At 46.6% G+C, this 18,541-nt stretch overlaps 1 protein-coding gene across 4 annotated transcripts in view; it reads left to right on the plus strand.

Annotated features, from left to right (window-relative positions):
- TBL1X (transducin beta like 1 X-linked) overlaps positions 1–18,541 on the plus strand; it is a 196,322-nt gene that overhangs the window by 63,343 nt on the left and 114,438 nt on the right. For all 4 annotated transcript variants that reach the window (XM_072956027.1, XM_072956029.1, XM_072956028.1 and 1 more), the window contains exon 2: positions 10,555–10,628. The gene's annotated coding sequence lies outside the window, so the exon portion shown is untranslated. The remainder of the gene's footprint in view (positions 1–10,554; positions 10,629–18,541) is intronic.

The raw sequence follows: 18,541 nt of genomic DNA on the forward strand, positions 1-18,541 counted from the left end.
TGGGTTTGTTTTCCCAAGCAGTCGTGTCATCCGTCACGTATTTCTGAGGGACAACCTGGGATCAGACCTCTGCTTTAGGAAGATTCATACAGTTTTGTGGATTTTCAGGGGGAAAGTTGAGGCGGAGGGAAACCGTATCAGCCATCAAGAGGCACCAGGTAGGCGGGTGGCACTGGCGTGGAGAGGTCATGTAGGGACTCTATGGGCTTGAAGTGACCAGTCTTGGTGCCTGATGGATGGATGGGAAGGGGTCGGGAAGGGCAAGGAATGAGTCCAAATGGGAGCAGCGAAGCCTTGAGCCTGGGAGGAAAGGGTAACAATGGGTGAGTCAGAGGAAATAGTAAAGAGACTGGAGGAGATGGATGTTTACCGTTGAAATAGTGTCCTTCGGGGGCTGGACATGGATCCACGTGGAGATACGAAGCAGGCGGAGAAAAGGAAAAAAATGCCTCAGAAAGAGCTTCGGCGTTACAGGCAAGAGGGCCACCACGTTGGATGACGTTCCACGGGAACGGAGCTAGAGAAGGGAATTCAGGGGCGGGATGTTGGGGAAATGCCTGCGTCTCATGCATCGAGGATGAAGGGGAACCAGGGAAAGGATCTGAGAAAGGGGGTAGTTCGACACAGGAAAAGAATGAAAATTCCTAAATTCATTCACTGCGTGTTGACAAGCGGCTCCCACTCAACCAGGCACGGCGGCACTAAAAGCCCACGCAGCTCCTGCCCACGTGGAGTGTGCGGTCCAGCTCGACAACCTGGACCCGCTCCCGTAGTTGAGGGTGGCCACTGCACAAGCTGGGGAGCAGGGGGCTAGAGGCACAGCCGTGCCAGATGCCCTGACGACTGGGAAGGATGAGGCTTGGTCATCCCGTTTGTTGACTATGTGGAAGGAACTGATTATTTCACGACAGCAGAGGGAGGACGCTTCCCTTGACAATTCACTTGGTTCTAACCAAGGGCCGTCACCCTAACTGCGCCGTGTTGGGGTCTGCAGGCTTACTTAACTCACTCCCTGTGCAGAAACCTTCGCCTGGGACCTTGGCATTCCTAGTTTGTTGTTCTGGAACCTCTGGGTTGATGACTTGTCTCTGATACCTACAGTAGCCATGTAATTTCTTGTCCAAATTGGGACACTTTAGAGAGAGAAAGGCAGCACTGCTCATAATGACCTGGAGACAGCGGGGATCAACCAGGATTGTCTCAAGCAAGAAGACAGGTGAATGTGTTACTGTTCTGAAATAAAGGTAACATTTAGCTCATGATGTTTTTCCTGAAATTCTCAACTCAAACTTGTGGGAAAGTTTTAATGCCAGGTATTTTGTGTTTATTTCCGAGGAAGCCTGGAAATGTGTCTGTACACACAGCAGGCGCTGTTCCCGTGTTGTGTGCTGCTCTCATGCAAACCTCTGCAGACCCTGTTGTGATAAACAGAAACAAGAAATGTCAGAGGCATCATTGACTTTAGTGCCGTTACCTAGTCCCTAGTCTTGCCATTGGGAACCTTTCCCTTAAATATTAGGCAGTAAAGTACCGCTAGTGTAGGTGGTCCACAGAAGTTTTTGACAGTTAAAAAATGGTTCTCCCTGCTTTACTGAGGCATCATTTGCAAGAGCAAGGAATTGAATGCCATGGTGAAAGATCAAAGTATAATCTAGCCCAGTGGGTTACTAGGCAACCACTAAAAGCAATATTGCAGAAGTGGTATATTTATTGGCACCAAAATGTGTTTACGATATAGTGTAACATGTTTCTGTGACCCCAAGAGACCCACAGCCCAGTTGGGACTTGGAGCACTGCTGAGACACATCCTTGGAGTAAACCAGGCTGTCGGGAGATCTGCGTGCTGCTAACATATTGTTAATCCACTCATGAATTTGATTTATGTAGCTGTGCCTTGGTGCTGTAGACTTACCCAACATTGAGGGCTATTTTAAGAAGCGGCCCGGTGAAAATCTCTCCGATAGCATTTACGGAGGCTGGAGTTGTCCCGAGTGCACCGTTCCTGCTGTGGGACACGTGGGAGACGTTTCTCCCCTGTGTCAAACCCTAGAAACTGTGTTTTTGATACTTGTATGTTCTTCAGTTTTTGAATACTGTAAATCAGGCATCTAATCATACATGTTTCTTTGAATATATGTCTAGGAAACTCAGAATCTGATTTATGTAGTTCCCTTCCAACTGAAGTAAAGTTTTATGTGACGGCGAACTTTGAGTACTGCCCTCACCTTTCAGCTTTATCTCATTTTTTGTGCCATTGTCTTCTGTTTGCCCTGATTTTCCCAGTTAATTATTTTATTTTTGCTACTGTGTGTGTGTGGCGGGGGTGGACCTCCCCTCAAATCTTTTTCTTCTTTTCTTTTCCCAGGTGGGAAATTATGAAGTATTTTTGTGAATAAGAGAGCACTGTGGCTTCTGGGAAGTTGCTGGCCTTCAGTGGCTTTTGAATTCTGATGCGCTAGCGGCATCTTCTTTTAATCTGGCAGCTTCCTGTTGAAGTCTGTCCATACGAAGTGTATGTCTAAATTTAGTATGACGAGGGCTATCAAAAGCAGCTGGTGAGCAGACCCTCACCAAAGTTAAGCTTTCTAGGCCTTGCAAACCTGAAAATTAAAAGATCTTTTAAACCAATTTATGAAAGAAAGATTCATGCGAGTTAACAAAGGTCCTGAATCATTTAATTTTACTGGGAAAAAAAAAACGTTAAAAAATTCTTGTCCTTAAAGATGCGTTGAATGAAGCGGAAATTCTTTTTCTGTCTCCATCAGTGTGTTGGAGCCATTTCCTCTAAACTTCATTGAAAACTGGCTCTTAGAGCCTTCCGTGTGCTTCATAACTTTAGTTGAAAAGGAGGAAGTGAAACCGAGGTCTAAGGTTTTACAAGTTGCTCCCTGAACAGGAATAAAGAATTAGTGCAGGAAGGTTAGCTGTTCCTCAGTAGATGGGAAGGACAGATCTGTAGTGACTTTTCTGGATCAGTTCAGGGCCTCGGCTGTTCTGTTAATAACAGCCAGGAGTAACAGCCTCTGAGTAACAGCTTTGCTGTGTGTTTGACCCACGAGGTCGCTCTTCCTCCCGCCTGCCGTGTAAAGTAGGCGTCCTCATCGCATCTTCACGGGAGAGGCATCCACGAGGCTCACGGGTTCTTGTCTGGGACCACACGTGCGCCTGGTGACGAGGCTGCCAGCTGATTCCAGATCGTGTGGACTACATCCGATGCCTGCGTGGTGTTCACAGTGTGCCAGGGAGGGCTCTCTGCCCTGTGCGTGTACGCGCGGTGGTGTGCACCCCTCGTGTCGTTGTGAGGATTCCATTAGTTATCTGTCCCATTTGTACAGATGAGGACCTGGGGGCCCGAGGAAGCCCTGTGCTCTGTGCCCTGTGACTGTGCTCTTAGTCACCAGGCCGACTGCATCCCAGGTAAGGTAACAGAACGTGTCCATATCACCACCAGCAGGGGCTCTGATGACAAGGGCTGTCTCCGTTCTCGCTTTCATTGTGGCGCCAGAGGGGTGGGCCTGGAGGGGGTGCCCCGGCAGCCAGGCGGGCCTGGAGGGGGTGCCCTGGCAGCCAGGCCTGGATTCCACAGGGAGTTTGCAGACAGGGCAGGACGGACAGGTTACATGGAGATGCTACTGGCGACGCAGTTCTCGGGCTCCGACACCTGGGTTCTCTCAAAGGCGCGAGGCTGGGGAATGTGAAACCGGTTGGGGGAGCTTGTTAACTGTGCGGGCAGGACAGTTCGGGTGGAGGGGTGTTGGACCACTCAGAGTCCGTGGTGGTCTCGAGGCAGATGTGGATGGATTGGAGAGGCATCGAAAGCAGAGCTGCCGGGCCTTGGTAGTGATGAGTTTGAGAGTGTCGGGTGTTTTTGTTTTCGTTTTTAACTTTAATTTTTATTTAGGACAGCTTTCTGATGTCCTACATATGGAGGTGACACTTGGAGAAGCACTTGGGTTTGTGAATAGGACTATGTGTATGTGTGTGCGCCCGTGTGTGTGTTAATACTCGTTGAATTAGCTGATCATTGACATTGGCGTCCTAGATTTTGAGGCCTTTATGTAAGCAGAGTTGAATTTAATTGTTTTTCTAAAGGGCTTTGCTTGCTGTGTTGTTAAAGGAAATTGAAGACGCTGCAATTGACCTTTCCAGGTGAGGAGGGAATAGGATGTGTTTGGAAATCGTAGAAACTAAGACACGCACACCAGGACCATATGGTGTTCAGAGCCTTCTGTCATAATTTCAGTGAATAAATAATGTGCTTGACAGTCAAACCTAAAAGTGTGCTGAATGCTGATTGCAGACTTGGAGACGGCGCTTTGGGAGATGAGGAAGAGATTAATCAGGATTCTTTCCTACCTCCTGATGCACTCACGTGTCATCTCTTAACCGGAACCTGTGTCATGTGAAGATTATCTTTATCATTTGGTGTCGTATCTGTGGGGAGAAATTCAGATCACTGTTGATGGACAATTTGCTGAATAAAAAAGAGCATGTTCTCCTAATAGTTTATCATCTTTAAATGTTGTGATTCTTTTTCTCCACCAAATAAAATTTCATGCCACTAAATAAAATTTAATGCTTGGAAACCATTACTGTGCGACAAATAGCTTATTAAAATGTGCCATGGGCTTGTTTTTTCCTGTTGACATTAGCTCTGGGTGGATTATATAACTATAAGCCCAGTTGGGTCGTATTACTCCCCTATCTCGTACCAGATTTCCGTGTGACAGGTCCTGCCTTGTCTTTATGTGGAATTTATTTGGCGTATCATGGTGTGAGTTGAGAGTGCTTCCCATATGTCGTGTGTGACGTATGGTTGACTGCTGGCGTGGGCTGGTGGGTGGGTGATACAGGTGTGCGGACGCGTGCACTCAGGCGGTAATATGCATTCACAGTATTGATTTTGGCAGTTCTGAAAGCATGAAATACTTATTGGCGTCATAATACATGAAGGAAGAAACAAGTTTTATAATGTCTTGGTTAGTGTCTCTTTTTCTCCTTATTTGAGTAACTCATACTTTTACACTGAACTTGTAAAACCTACAAGCATAATAAAATGTCGTTTTACAGGAACGAATGGATATTAAATGACTTATCCAAAGAGAAGATGAAAAAAATATGTTTCCCCATTGAGCGTTAAAAATGAATGATGTTTCCAGCATATTTATTTCCCTATACCTACAGTGCGGGTAGGTTTATTTTTCTTAAAAGTTGAAAAAGGAATAGTGACTTCCTTTCCGTTGCGATCTGCTCTTTGTTAGAGTCGCACACCTGCAACAGGCCGGCTGTCCTCTGTCCTGAGCTTCAATGAAGGTGGCTCCGACGAAGCGGCAGGCTGGTCGCCTTTTTGGTGGGTGCACAGCACTTGTGCGCTTTGGTTCTGTTCTGTTTTCTGTCTTGGTGATTGTTCATAGAGTGTCTGGATTAATACTTGTGCTGTTTGTGACATTTGTTGAGTGAGTAAACGAATGAACGAATGTGCAGAGAAGGCCCTGGTGTGCTGTTTCTTTCCCCTGAAGCGCCTGCCGTGCAGAAGTAGCGCTTCCTACCCGAGCACGTGGGAGGAACCGTGTCCTTCACCCCCGGGTGGTGGGCTGAGCGCTCTCTGACTGCAGTTGCAGGGTGGCATTCAGAGAAGTTTCCATCAGCAGCTTACCAGTTGTCTGTCCTTGTGTCTCATAATTTTTAATGATACAAGTACAAAACAGATTCCTGTTTGGGAAGGTACTTTCCTTTCTCCCCTCAGATGAAAGAGGGACCTCAGTTGCCCTCTTTACGCACTGGGTGTGATAAAATCTGTTCTTAGGTGCAAAGGGATGCTTCTGCTTGTGTGACATCATTCTAAAAGGTCCTCAAGTTCTTATGAGGAAGGAGGCCGTAAGGAATTACATCATAGAAACTCTTCCTGGAAATAGTAACGGCGGGGATTTAGACCTTGGTCTCAATTTCTTCTTCTGAACTTGTGTTCAGTATCATGTTAGAGTTGTGCTAAAGGTACTGATTTTCCTTTGTTGTCTTTTTTTCCTGTTTGTCATAGTCTGTAGATTTGTGCTGTCTCATGGGAGCCACTGGCCACGTATGACTATTTAAACTTTAATTAAAATTAAATAAAATTTAAAAGTCAGCCCCTCAGTTGTACTAGCCACATTTCAAGTGCTGAGTTGTCACATGTGACTAAGTGGATAACTTACTGGACAGTGAGGATACAGGGCAGAAAGTTTTATCAGATAGATGAGATATGGTTATTCAGATCTTTGCCTAATAAGTATTCCAAGAAAGACAGGGGAAAAAAATCTCGAATCTGAAGAAGAGAGAAATTTCCAACCAACTGACTAGAATAAAAATTAAGCCCATCAAAAAAATTACTACATAAAGAAGGCTCATCATTATGCCATTTTAGAAAATTATGAATAAAGGCAGTATCTAAGCACTTTCTGGATTGAAAAGAATGATATGAAGGATCTGGAATCAGAATGACATCATATTTCTTAAGTTGGAACACAGACTGAGGTTTGAATTCTGGCAAATTTATTTTCAGTCAGAATTTGAAGTCATTCCCTCACTAGTTGTTCATTAAGAATCGCATAAAGATGTTTGTACATGTTCAGGATGTTGGTAGAATTCAGCTTTCATACATCACTTCTCAGGAAGCTACTAGGGAATATGTCCCATCAAAACGAGAGACTAAACCAAGAAAGGGGGAGATTAGGGGTCCTGGAAACAGAAAGAAGCAGAAGGAATTCTGAAGATGCTGGTGTGGTCTCAGGGCATCTGCTAGTAGCAAACTTAGCTCTGACAGGCACACACAAGAGACCAGAAGTTTCCAAAGGAAAGTCTGGTGTGTGTATATATCTGAGAGTTGGGGGATGGGGTATGATGTACATTGGAGCTGACAGATTATTGGAGTGAAAAATTAAATTGAAAGATTGTGGAGTGTTGGAAGAATTATCAAAGAAAACAAAAACAGAGGCGACTAATAATCCCAGGAAAATTTAAGAGTTGCATAAGAAAGGAATCATAATCACACTGTACTGCTTGCTCAGTGGTGCCCATTCCATTGACAAAATAAAATGTGTAGAGTTCAGGTTTAACCAAAAACTGTGATGCTGTTGGGGAAATGTGGGAGGGTAAGCACAGAATCGGTGATGGGGATTTAAACAACCAAAAATCCTTGTTCATATGTGAGAAAATCAAGTAATATCTAAAGTTCATAGGGTATATTATAAGCTGCTTATTTGGGAACATGGAAGTTTATACCAGAGAGCACCGTCAATAAGAAAAATTGTTCTAAGACTTGAGAGTGGTTGCTTTGGGAAGTAGAATGGGGGCTAAATGGTGCTAGAAAGCTTGCAATTAAATAGAGGAGTCTTTTGCTTCACCTGTGTATGTGTATTACTTTGGAAAGAATAAAAATGGTTTGGAAAATCAAAGTATATACCTTCTATAAAATTATAGAAATTTTAGTATGGTTTTAATTAGGGGTTCTCAACCTAGGGGATACTGACATTTGAGCCAGATAGTTCTTCGTGAAGCGTGCCTGTGCTGTGTGCTTAGGCAATTTTGCTGCATTCCTGGCCTCACTAGGTGCCAGTGGCATTCTTCCCTGACTCCCAACAACTTGAAGTATTTCTGGACATTGCCTGGCGTCCCAGGGGGTGGGGAGGTGGGGCAGAATCAGTCGCATTTGAGAACCACTGATTTAAAGGATTTAAAATCTGATATTTAGTGAGTCGTCTCAATATATAAAAATGTGGGGCAGCATTGGTAGTGCAGGAAACAGCAGCTTTGTCACACAGAACCTGAGCCCCTTACGGAACCAGCCAAGTGGATGGGGGCGCTGGGGCGCTCTGACACCCCGGTCCTCATGCTGCAATGTGTCTTAGCCTCGGCTCTTCACCTGGTTAATTCAGGGCTCACTAAAAAAAGAAAAGGCCTCAGGAGGAAACCATAGCTCCTCTGTCACGCTCAGTGACTTCAGAAAACATATTTTAGATTTTTCACATTATTTTCATGATGGTACAACTTGGATTTTTCCAGAGCGGAAATACTAATCATTATGGCAACTTGGAAAAAAATTGCACTCTTTGGATCTATTTCTGTGCTCTGTTGGCTGCAGGACAGAGATACATCCCTCCTTCCTCCCTGCCTCCCTCCTTCCCTCCCTTCCCCAGCAACTCTTTTGCAAGTTCTTGGTTCAGTTACTTGCAAGGTGTCTTCCCTTAGAATTTACAAAAGGAAGTCAACAGGAAAATGGTTCCTCAGATTTTTTTTGATGTGGATGAAACCTCATAAATAATTTAATACCCTCATTTCACAGCTGAGGAATCTCTGGTCCAGAGAGAGTTTCGTATAATTAATTAGGAGCAAAGTGAGGCCTGTAACTCTGCTCTTCTTTTTTTTTAAAAACATTTTAATTTTTTTAAAACACACCATATGTGCACAATGATGCTGTGGAAGGGAGATGGGCAGTGGGGCGGGCAGTGGAGCTGGCATAGTCTGCCAGCACTGTCATAGCATTTAGGGTTCCGAGCATCATCTATGGTTGTGGGGTGAGTGGGTGGGGGCACTTCCTTGTAAGTGTAGAGAAAATGAAGAAAAAAAAAAGGCAGCAAGTGTGTCTACCTTTTCATTAGGTGCTCCTTAACCCCACTTCCTGATGGTCCCCTTCCTGAGGGGAGAGGTCTAGTGGACACAGGAGTGGGTCAGACAGGGAAGCCCCTTGTCTCCCACCTTCTGTCGTCCTGGTGGCCTTGGAACCGGTGTGCACCTCCCTCACATGGTGACTGAGAGTGAAGTTGGTCCCTGCTGGTCAGGCAGCCCCTTCGTCTTCCCTGAGCAGCCTTCCAGTCCTCTGCTGTCAGCCCTCCCTTCCCAAGCACCATGAGCGGGTACCCCACCGTTTTTGGAAACCTCTGTGCCCTCCTCTTGCTCCCATTCATTGCCTCTGGCACCCCTCGAGCTGCAGCCCCTTTCTCTTCCTCCTCACCTGCCTTCATGTGCCAGCAGGAGTGCCGCCTCCTCTGTGAAGCCTGTCTAGATTTCTTCCAGGCAATGAGCATGTGCAGAGAAGACGGTGTGCATGATTCCTTGTCCTATCAGTATCGGCTGGTCCCCCTTGTCACCCATCTCAGCAGCAGCTATTTGCTGATCTTTCCTGACTTCTGAGAGACGGGCTGTCCGTAGGTGCCAGGGACACCACCCTGTTCTGGATTCCCTCCTGCCTCCCTGCCCTTCCCCCCAGTGTCTCACCAGCTCCTTCTTCCCAGGGCTCCATCCTCAGCTCACAGTCCTGAGACCATTGGGTCTCAGCGGGGCAAGTGTGCCGTCCAGGGGACACTGGGCAACATCTCATGTCAATTTTGGTTGTCACCTTGGGTGGAAGATGGGGATTGCTCCTGGCACCTAGTGAGAATACCCAGAATGCTGTTCAAAATCCTGCAGTGCACAAGGCAGCCCCACCACAGCTAACGGTCTGATCCAAAGCACCGGCGGTCCCAGGGATGAGACACCCGGCTTTCGGCAGTTGCATCCTGGCACAAGGCTTCAAAGATCTCGGTTACAGGAGGCCTCCGCTCCCACTTGCTCAGACCCGTGTTTAACTACCTAGTTGACAGTCGGCTTGGAGAGCCACCGGGCATTTCAGAGTGAAGGCCATACAGAAGTCTGGATTTGTCCTCGGCCCAGCCTTCCTGCATCTTGGGCACTGGCACCACCTTCCGAATGTTGCTCAGGCTCTGAACCTGGATGTTGTCCTTGCTACTTCTGTCCCCTCCCCTGCCGACATCCGCTCTACCCTGGAGCCCTCCAGACCACACCTCCGGCACAGCTGAGACCTCGTCGTGTCTCCCCATTGCACCTCGCCTTCCCGCCAGCACTGCGCAGGCCCCTTGCATCTCTCTACTAAGCAAGAGCTTCTTTGCATTTTGTTCTAGGCACGATGGGGGCCTCTGAAGGGTTCTTAAGTAGAAGCATGTTCAGATTTTATTTTCTCCTTCAGTCTGGTGCTGAGTGAAGAAAGACGAAGAATGGATCAGACCCCTTTCAGAGGGCGGCAGAGTCCTCCATGACCGGGACTTGCTGTCTCTCACTTTTGCAGCCCGGCCCACTGGCCTTCCTCCTGTCACCGAGATCCTTCTCACCACAGGACGTTTGGACTTGCCGGCCACTTGCTCTTGGCCCCATTTGAGCACTTCCCCCTCAAAGAGCTGTGTTTTCACCTAGCATGTTAGGAAGATAGAGAAAAATGAGCCCGTCCTGAGAACTGAGCAGCTGATTGATTCAGTTGTTGGAATCCCCTGGTGTGATTGTGATTGGTGTTGAGATAGTGAGTCTTCAACAGATCTCTGTGAACAACCTCGCTGTATGCTTTACTTGGACTTGGAAGCCTGAGAGTCAGTGACGAAGTTTGTCTACCCTCTGACAGCATTACTATTTCAGCTTCATGAGAGCCCCCTAATTCAGAAATCCGCCTGCTTCTGGAACAGTCGAGAATGTACTTTGAGATATATTCGGTGACATTTCTTGCCTTACTTTGGGTATTTTTTTCATTGACAGGTAACTGAAGACAGAAGACAGGCCTAAAAATAAACCCCAGAAGGAAGAAGGGATTTGCCTACATTTGACTCTGAGTAAGTGAAATTGTAAAATGTATTTCTTATTCCGCAACGAGTATCTTGTCAGCCTCTCCGTATTTTCTGTGCTTAAAAATGAACCATTTTTGTGTTAGCTTTACGTGCCAGAAACAGTGATTTCTCAAGATTCCTTGTAACAGGTGATTTGCTAACAGAAAAATGCTGTATATCTGCTTCAGCACTTCACAACAAACTCCTTTTTTATTTAGCTTCTGGAAGTCAGAAATTTGAGGGAAGAGAAACGGAGGTGGTTATTAAAACGTGTGCTTTTGAGAGAAGCTCCGTTTCTGCTGTTCTTTCCCACGTCCCTGTCAGGTACTTCTGACTCAGACGCCTGGTTCCTGACAAACAGAGGTTTTCGACTCTTGCGCGGATTACAGGTGTTGGCTGTGCCCGGCAGAATGTGTTTGGAGAGGACAGGCGGTGTGTCATTGCTTGTGGGCCAGCAGAGTTTTCAGTGCAGGCCTGTCTGGCACCCCAGTGAGGCAGCCCGGCCTGTGTGTTGGCCAAGGGGAGGCATTTTCCTTCCGACTGGGCCCCAAGTGGACTCCTGTCGGCAGAGAGAAGGCCGGGCCCCCTGGGGTCTGGAGCTGCCGTCTTGACTGCCGTGTTTTACCCTGTTTACGATGAGGCCTGATTTGTACCCCAGCTCAGACCAGTTTGTGAAAACTCTTCCATTTCTGGGATGACCAAGCATGGTGGAGTGTACTGAGATGTGTGAGATGCGTCTTGTTCTTTAGGATGCGGCATTCCTGCCGGAGTGGATGGCTGTCCCGTAGGTATGCAGACTCCCCTACTGCGGGGGTCCTGGGGCCGCCCGTGCTGGAGCAGCTGAGGGAGGCTGGTTTGGGTCTGGTGATGCATGGAATTTTGAGACCTACTGAAGGAGTGCATTCTAGATGGGCCACTCTGAGGGCAAAGGAGAGGAACCAGGAATAAGAAAGCTTTCTGTCTTTAGGGAAAAGTTGACAAGCTACCTGGTGGAATGCTGGGGAGTGCTGCGGGGAGGGTGCAGAAAAGGCATAAGGAAAAGGCAGGGAATTTGAACTGTACCTGTCTATGCAGAGCCCACAGGAGACCCGCTCTGATTCTCTTAGCGTCAGTGCTGCCATCTTTGTCTGCCTGGACCCACCTGACGGACACTCCCCATCAGAGTCGTTTGAAAGAGCACCAAAGATGACTCTTAGAACCAGCCTGCACAGTGAAGAGAAAATAGAAAATTATGGCAAAACACTCATGTCACACTTATCTGTGCCAGACATCGCCGTATTTGGTGACAACTTTATTGAGTGATAATTCACATAGCTGACAATTCACCCATTTGAAGCGTGCAGTTTAGTGGTTTTTAGTATGTTCCCAGAGTTGTGCAGCCATCCCCACAATCGATTTTAAACCATTTCACCACTCCCCAGAGAATTTCCTACCCATTAGCAGTCACTCCCCAGTCCCAATTCCTCCAGCCACTGACAGCCACCAGTCTGTGTTTGGTGTCTTGATGTTTCTTATAAATGAGGTCACACGGCGTGTTTTCCTTCTGACTTGGTTTCCTTTACTCAGCTTAATGTTCTCAGGGTTCTCCCACCTTGTCGCACGTGTGAGTACTTCACTCCTTTTTATTGCCAAGTACTATTCCATGGTACGAGTAGGCCACATATTGTTTCTCTGTGCAACAATCAGACACTTATTTTTGAAGCCTTCTATTTTGAAATGATGTTAGACTCCGCAAGAAGTTGCAAGAATTGTACAGTGAGTTCCAGAGCACCTTCCCCTACCAGTGATGACGTTGTGTGCAAAGATCCGGCCTTATCAAAAGTAGGACATTGACATTGCCAGCGCTGGCGCACAGGCAGACCTTATCTGGATTTCACCAGTGTTTATGTGCACATGTGTGCGAGCATGCACATGTGGCAGTTGTGTGACGTGTAATCACACGTGCAGACGTGAGCAGCCACCACCATAGTCTGAGGCTGAACCGCTCCATCCCCGCGAGAACAGTTCATCATGCCTCCTCTGCAGGGTCACCCTCTCCAGCTCCAGGCCACAGGTGGGTCCTCCATCCGGTTTTGTCCTTTCAAGACTTACATCAATGGACTCACCCCGCACGTGGCCTCGTGAGACTGCCTTTACTCACTTAGCCTGCGGCCCTTGAGATCCATCCACGGTGTGCTGTGTGTCAGCAGCTCCTGCCTCTGCAGTGCTGACTCAAGGTCTGTGTGTGGATGCACCAGCATTTATTCATCCACTCACTGGTGGAAGGGCGTTTGGGATCTGTCCAGTTTGGAGCTGCGGTAAACAGGGCTGCCGTAAACATCGGTGCACAGGCTTCAGTGTGTGGGCCAGACTGTTTTCAGGTCCCGTTTATTCCTCCTGCCGCCTGGGGAGGTGGGTTGCCTCTTTCTCCAGACAAGGACGGGGCGTCCTGGAGAAGCCCAGAGCCTCAGGGGTAGCACAGGCAGCCTGCTCAGCGAGGAGCCAGCACTGCAAACTGACCCCTCCTGCGGCTCTTCTCTGCCTCCCTTTGCTGGCTGGAGGCGCCGAGGCTCCAGCGATCAGTCATGCTGGGCTTCTGCACCTTCAGGACCCTGTTTGGGAGGGAGAGCTCTGGCCAAGCAGATGCGGAGAGTGAGCACCCCAACCCCCTAAACAGGAGCAGCGCTGGACCCGGCCCTGTCCTTTCATGGACAGAAACAGACCCGCCCAGATGCAGCCAAGCCCCTTGTTCTGCTGAGCTGCTTCCCCCCTTGAAGACGGCTTTCAAACCAGGTTTGTGTTCTTGAGTACCCAGACCACACACGGGAGCCCTGCAGACACTGCCTCTCTGTAGATTATCAGGGAAACTCCTTTCTCTCAAGAAGCTACTACTGCCTTCCCCTCGAACCCTCGCAGACTGGGAAAGGGGTGTTGGGGGCAGTGATGCCCCAGCGAACGATTGAAAGTCGAGTGAATTCCTTCGTGGTGGAATCTGACCCAGACAGATGTTAGGGGCTGATTAATTAAATTCAAGAATAAGCTCTTAAAATTGGCTGTAGATTCTGGTAGTAAAGTGGCCCTGAAAATAATGAGAGATTTCTTTCCTTTCTGACATCTTTGGCTATTTCAGGCTCTTTTACCGAATCAAAGTATTTTTTTTCTTCATGTTTCCACTTGGTTTTCTTTGTAGACACGGCAGTTCCCAAAGATCTATTTCTTGGTTTAGGACAGTGGTTCTCAACTGGGGGCAACTTTTACCCCCAGGGGACACCTGGCAAAGCCTGGAGACGAATTTGATGGTTATGATTGGGGGCTGTGTGTGTGTGATACTGGCACTGAGTGTGCAGAGGGCAGGGATGCTGTCAAGTATCCTGTGATGCACAGGATAGCCCCCGCCCCTCACACACCGAACAATTTTCTGCCCCCAAATATCAATAGCACGAGGTTAGCTGGTTGGGATAGGACCCCAAACTTTGCATATGTCGAATATTGCTCTCCATCTGCTTTCACAGTAGTTTAGTAGCATTGATTTTGAAGCACCAGGATAAGGAACTACACACTTTTGAGCCTCCTGCGATGACTCAGTACTCAGCATGACTATACGTTTGCAAAAGAATGTCCCTGGGTTTCTGTTCCTAAATTGTGTTTTCCTTTGCATTACGAAATGTATTTTTGACACTACGATCATGTGTGTAAATTGATAGGTATCGATTCAGTTGCACTCCATTTAGTTTATAGTCTATGAAAAAGGAAAATAGTTTGCATGGTTTGGGTTTGTTGTGGTCAGTAGTAATTCCGAATCTTTATTATTTAGGATACTTATGGAATTCTCCAAGTTCCTACTTTTATAAGACACCCATATACACAATTAGCAAGTTTTTAATGGAACCTCCAGCATGAAAATAGTCCTTCAGAAGACTGTAAGTGAAACATCATGCCTTTACTTAAAACTTGTTTAAGTTGTATTTACAAAGGGTTATTTTTATGGTGATAATATATGCATGACATTTAATTTACCATCTTAACCATTTAAAAATGTACATTTCAGTGTCATTAAGTCCATTCACACTGTTGTATAGCCATCACCACCGTCCACGTGTGGAACTTCTGTCATCTTCTCAAACAGAAACCCCATTAAACAGTAACTCCCCTTCCCCCACCCTTGGGGACTCCCCCCTACTCCACTTCCTATCTCTGAAGTTGACTATTCTAAGGGCCTCATGTAAGTGGAACCATATAATATTTGTCCTTTGGTACCTGCTTTCTGTCCCCCAGCACCATGTCTTCACAGTTCAGCGACAGTGTAGCATGTGTCAGAATCTTTTCCCCTTTTGTGGCTGAATAATACTCCGTTGTGTGTATTATGCCTTGTTCCCTTCAGCTTCCGAAGGAGAGAGCAGAGCAGTAGACGGACCCTTTGATCGGTAGCAGAGGTGTTCAGCTGGTGCTCCACACCGGCCCACTTCCCGCCCCGCTCTCTTGCAAGGAGACCTCTTCCTCCTTAGCTTTTGACCACAATCCTCTAACAGGGAGGTGGGACTATCCCCCAACTGTCCCTGAATATGCTTTCTTTCCTCCTCCTGTGACTTTACTTCTCTGCAAAAGTATAACTCGCTCTGTGTGTATAAACTTTTGAGACTCCTTGCAATCAACATGATGAAGTCTGTATGTGAAAGGATTCTTGATTATTCTGAAATGTGTCTGTAACTTAAGCATCATCTACTAAAATCAGTGCTCTATATGGGGAGCTGATTTGGTCCTGACACGTTACTGCAATACTTAATCCTAAAGCAACTGCTGTTTACTTACAGGGGTATCTTTTCAACTCTGATGAGTTTGTAACTGAATTTACACAGAAGAATCAAAATGAATTTCTTTGACATTTTGGTGCAAAGTAGGAAAACAGAATTGATATTATGTGTGTGTTCGTGTGTTCAGTGCCATCTGAGTGCTGCGTGCTGAGAATTGAGCAGAATATTGATTTGCTAGCGGTGTCACCCAAAGATTTGATCTGATTTTTTGTTGGGGATGGAAAATGGGGTGGGGCAGACTTGGAGCTTGTAGTAAGGGCATTAAAATAGTTAAAAAATCTGCTACAAAATTTGTATTATCCACAGCAAGTTACATTACCGAACAGAGTGCTCTGGTGGCATTTTTAAGTCTCTTAAAACACGCAGCTACCTTTTGTTTTTTCAAACTAACTAAATAAGGCACTGTCAGCCACTTTTTATTTTGTAAACCTAAAGAGAAGCTTCATTTGTAAGGCAGGAGGGTTTTCTGGTTTATACATGAGGCTGCATTTGCCTTTATTTTATGTTGCTGATTAATTCTAAGTATGCTTCACGTTTTCACTTATAGCTTCTTTGTTAAATTAATTACATTATTGGGTACTTTCCTTCTTTCATTTACAAACTTTCCTTTTTGGAGGCACTGCATTTGACAGTGATGAAAGACTGGGTATTTCTTGACCTTTAATATTCTTTCATCCACTTTAAAGACATTTTTCTGTGTGACCACAGAGTCCTTGGTTTAAAAACTATATATCCCTCTAAAACATCACATTTAAACTGCAAGTCGGTTTCCGATGGAGTCTTTCCACAGTGTTTACTTACACAGAATATTGTTATCTTGCACTGTAGCTGTTTGTCTTTGTCAGCAGATGTAGGTAGAATATTAATCTCGTTTGAAATTCAGATAAGCAGGGAACACATGGATTTATGGCTCTCGAAACCTCTAAACTCTGTAGCTGTGGTGAGTTGTTGAACTATGAATAAAGAAATTCTGGACTGTGGCTTGCAAGGGCTGGCGTGACCTGATTTGCCACAAAATACATCACCGTGTCGGGGATCTGTTTCCTGCCGTGCGCCTTCGCTGGTTTGGTCCTGATGCTGTGATACTGCAGCACTGGGCTCCCTTTGAGAGGAGGGTGAGGGACGTCCTTCATGTGGGTAGCCCGAGTGTGGGCAGGCCAGCTTCCCATCCCCAGGAGGCTGTGGGGTCCCAGTGGCTAAAGCAGGTTCTCGGGTCCTTTTAGTCTCTCTTGCGGAGCATCTGCCCCCAGGCTCCGTGTCAGCTAGGTCAGGGTGCAGGAGAGGCCCGGCTGAGCGGGGATCCTCCCGGTGTCATGATCAGTGTGACCTCGTTGAGAGGACGGCTGCAGATGCAGAATGATCGGAGTGGGTGTACTGGGCCATGTGGGGATCTTGGAAATGGTGGCTGAATTAACACATTTCGGAATCCCTTTTTTGACTTTAGTTGAGGGTCAAAATGCACCAATAAATGTGCCTGACGCAAAGGTCCAAGAAGCTCAGCTTGGTGGCTTGCTTCCCAGAGCCTTGGCCAGGGCAGACTTCGTGCCCCACGTGTCCGCTGTTCACCAGCAAGAAAGAAGGCTTCCTTGTGGGAAGTGCAGAAATAGTTTTGAGAATGTTAACCTTCTCTCGATTGTGCAAAACTGACAACCCTGCGCCCACACCTCCTCACTTCCCCAGAGTGGTGCGTCCCCGTCTCAGAGAGAAGGAATGAGCTTTACTAGTGCTTCTCTGATTCATCCACCAGAGTAAGTGCGGTGTAGCTGCTGGAGCCAAAGCCATTTTTTAAAACAGGTTTTTGAGGTATAATTCACTTACCATCAAGTTCACCCATCTAAAGTGTATAATTTGGTGGCGTTCAGGGTCTTCACAGAGTTGTACAGCCATCACCACAATCTAAGTTAGTTTAGACTGTTTTCAGTATCCCCGAAAGAAACTCACACCCCTTTGCAGCCACGCCCCGTTTCTTCCTCCCCTTCCCCAGCCCCTGGCAACCGATAATCTGCGTTCTATGCATGTGGGTTTGCCTAGCCTGAACATTTCCTGTAAATGGGGTCATACAATGTATGGCCTTTTGTGACTTGCTTCCTTCACTGCATCATGTTTTCAAGGTTCATGCATGTTGTGGCATGTGTCAGTGCTTCATAGCTTTTGAAAGCCAAGTATTACTGTTTCTCAGTATGGCTAGACCCTGTGTTGTCTACCCACTCATCGGCTGATGGTCACAGGTGGTTTCCACCGTTTGACCATGTGAATCATGCTGCTGTGAACATTCCATTACTGGGTTTTGCATGGACACGTGCAAAGGAAGATCAGTATGACCTAATGAACTGTTTGCTATCATAATTAAAAAGGGAGGTTTTTAAGATGAAAATGTATACTTTTTAAAGTTAAGGATGTTAAGTATACTTTTAAATATGTGGGAGTTTTTTAGCCTCCCCCCCAAAGTCTAGCACATCGGGGCTGTTTCACAATTAGAAGGTGTTGAGTACTTGCCTGGTTTGGGACGAACCAGGGTGCGTGAGTGCTCTGTACCCAGGAGTCAGGCCTGGCCGTGTGTCTCCACATTTGGGCAGATACCAGCCGGTTTAACGTGGTGCAGTCTCGAAATGGGTTTATAGTTGGACCTGGATGACTCGAGGAGTACAAACCTGGGACTAGGCCCATCGGAAAAGATTGGGTTACATGGTGAGATGAAGTAACTCCTTTAAAGGGGTCCACGTAGCTTGTTTGGATGAATAGCTGGAGTTGGTGTCAACCATTTTCCTTTTCCCCAGACCTGTGTTTTTAGGCCAGTCTAAATATTTTCCAGGTTCATACATTTTTCATTTATTGCATGTAAATTTGGAATAAATGCCTTCTTGACTTCCAGTTTTTAAAGAATACAGTTCTGAAAATCATAAACTTGCCCAAGATGTAGTGGTCAGTTTGTAGAAATTCCAGTTCTTTAAATCTTTAAAAACCACCACATTTAAAAAAATGAGTTATTCTTATTTCCCCAAGCCTAGATCTTCACATATGCCTGGTGTTAATTCGCCTCCCAGTTGTTCTTTCCCTGAAGTCTTCGAGCCGTGTGCGTGGTGCTGAGACAGGAAGGGACATCTTGGACAGCCTGGGACCAAACCCCTA

The sequence above is a fragment of the Vicugna pacos genome, chromosome X (assembly GCF_048564905.1).
Source record: "Vicugna pacos chromosome X, VicPac4, whole genome shotgun sequence".
NCBI classification, from domain to species: Eukaryota; Metazoa; Chordata; class Mammalia; order Artiodactyla; family Camelidae; genus Vicugna; species Vicugna pacos.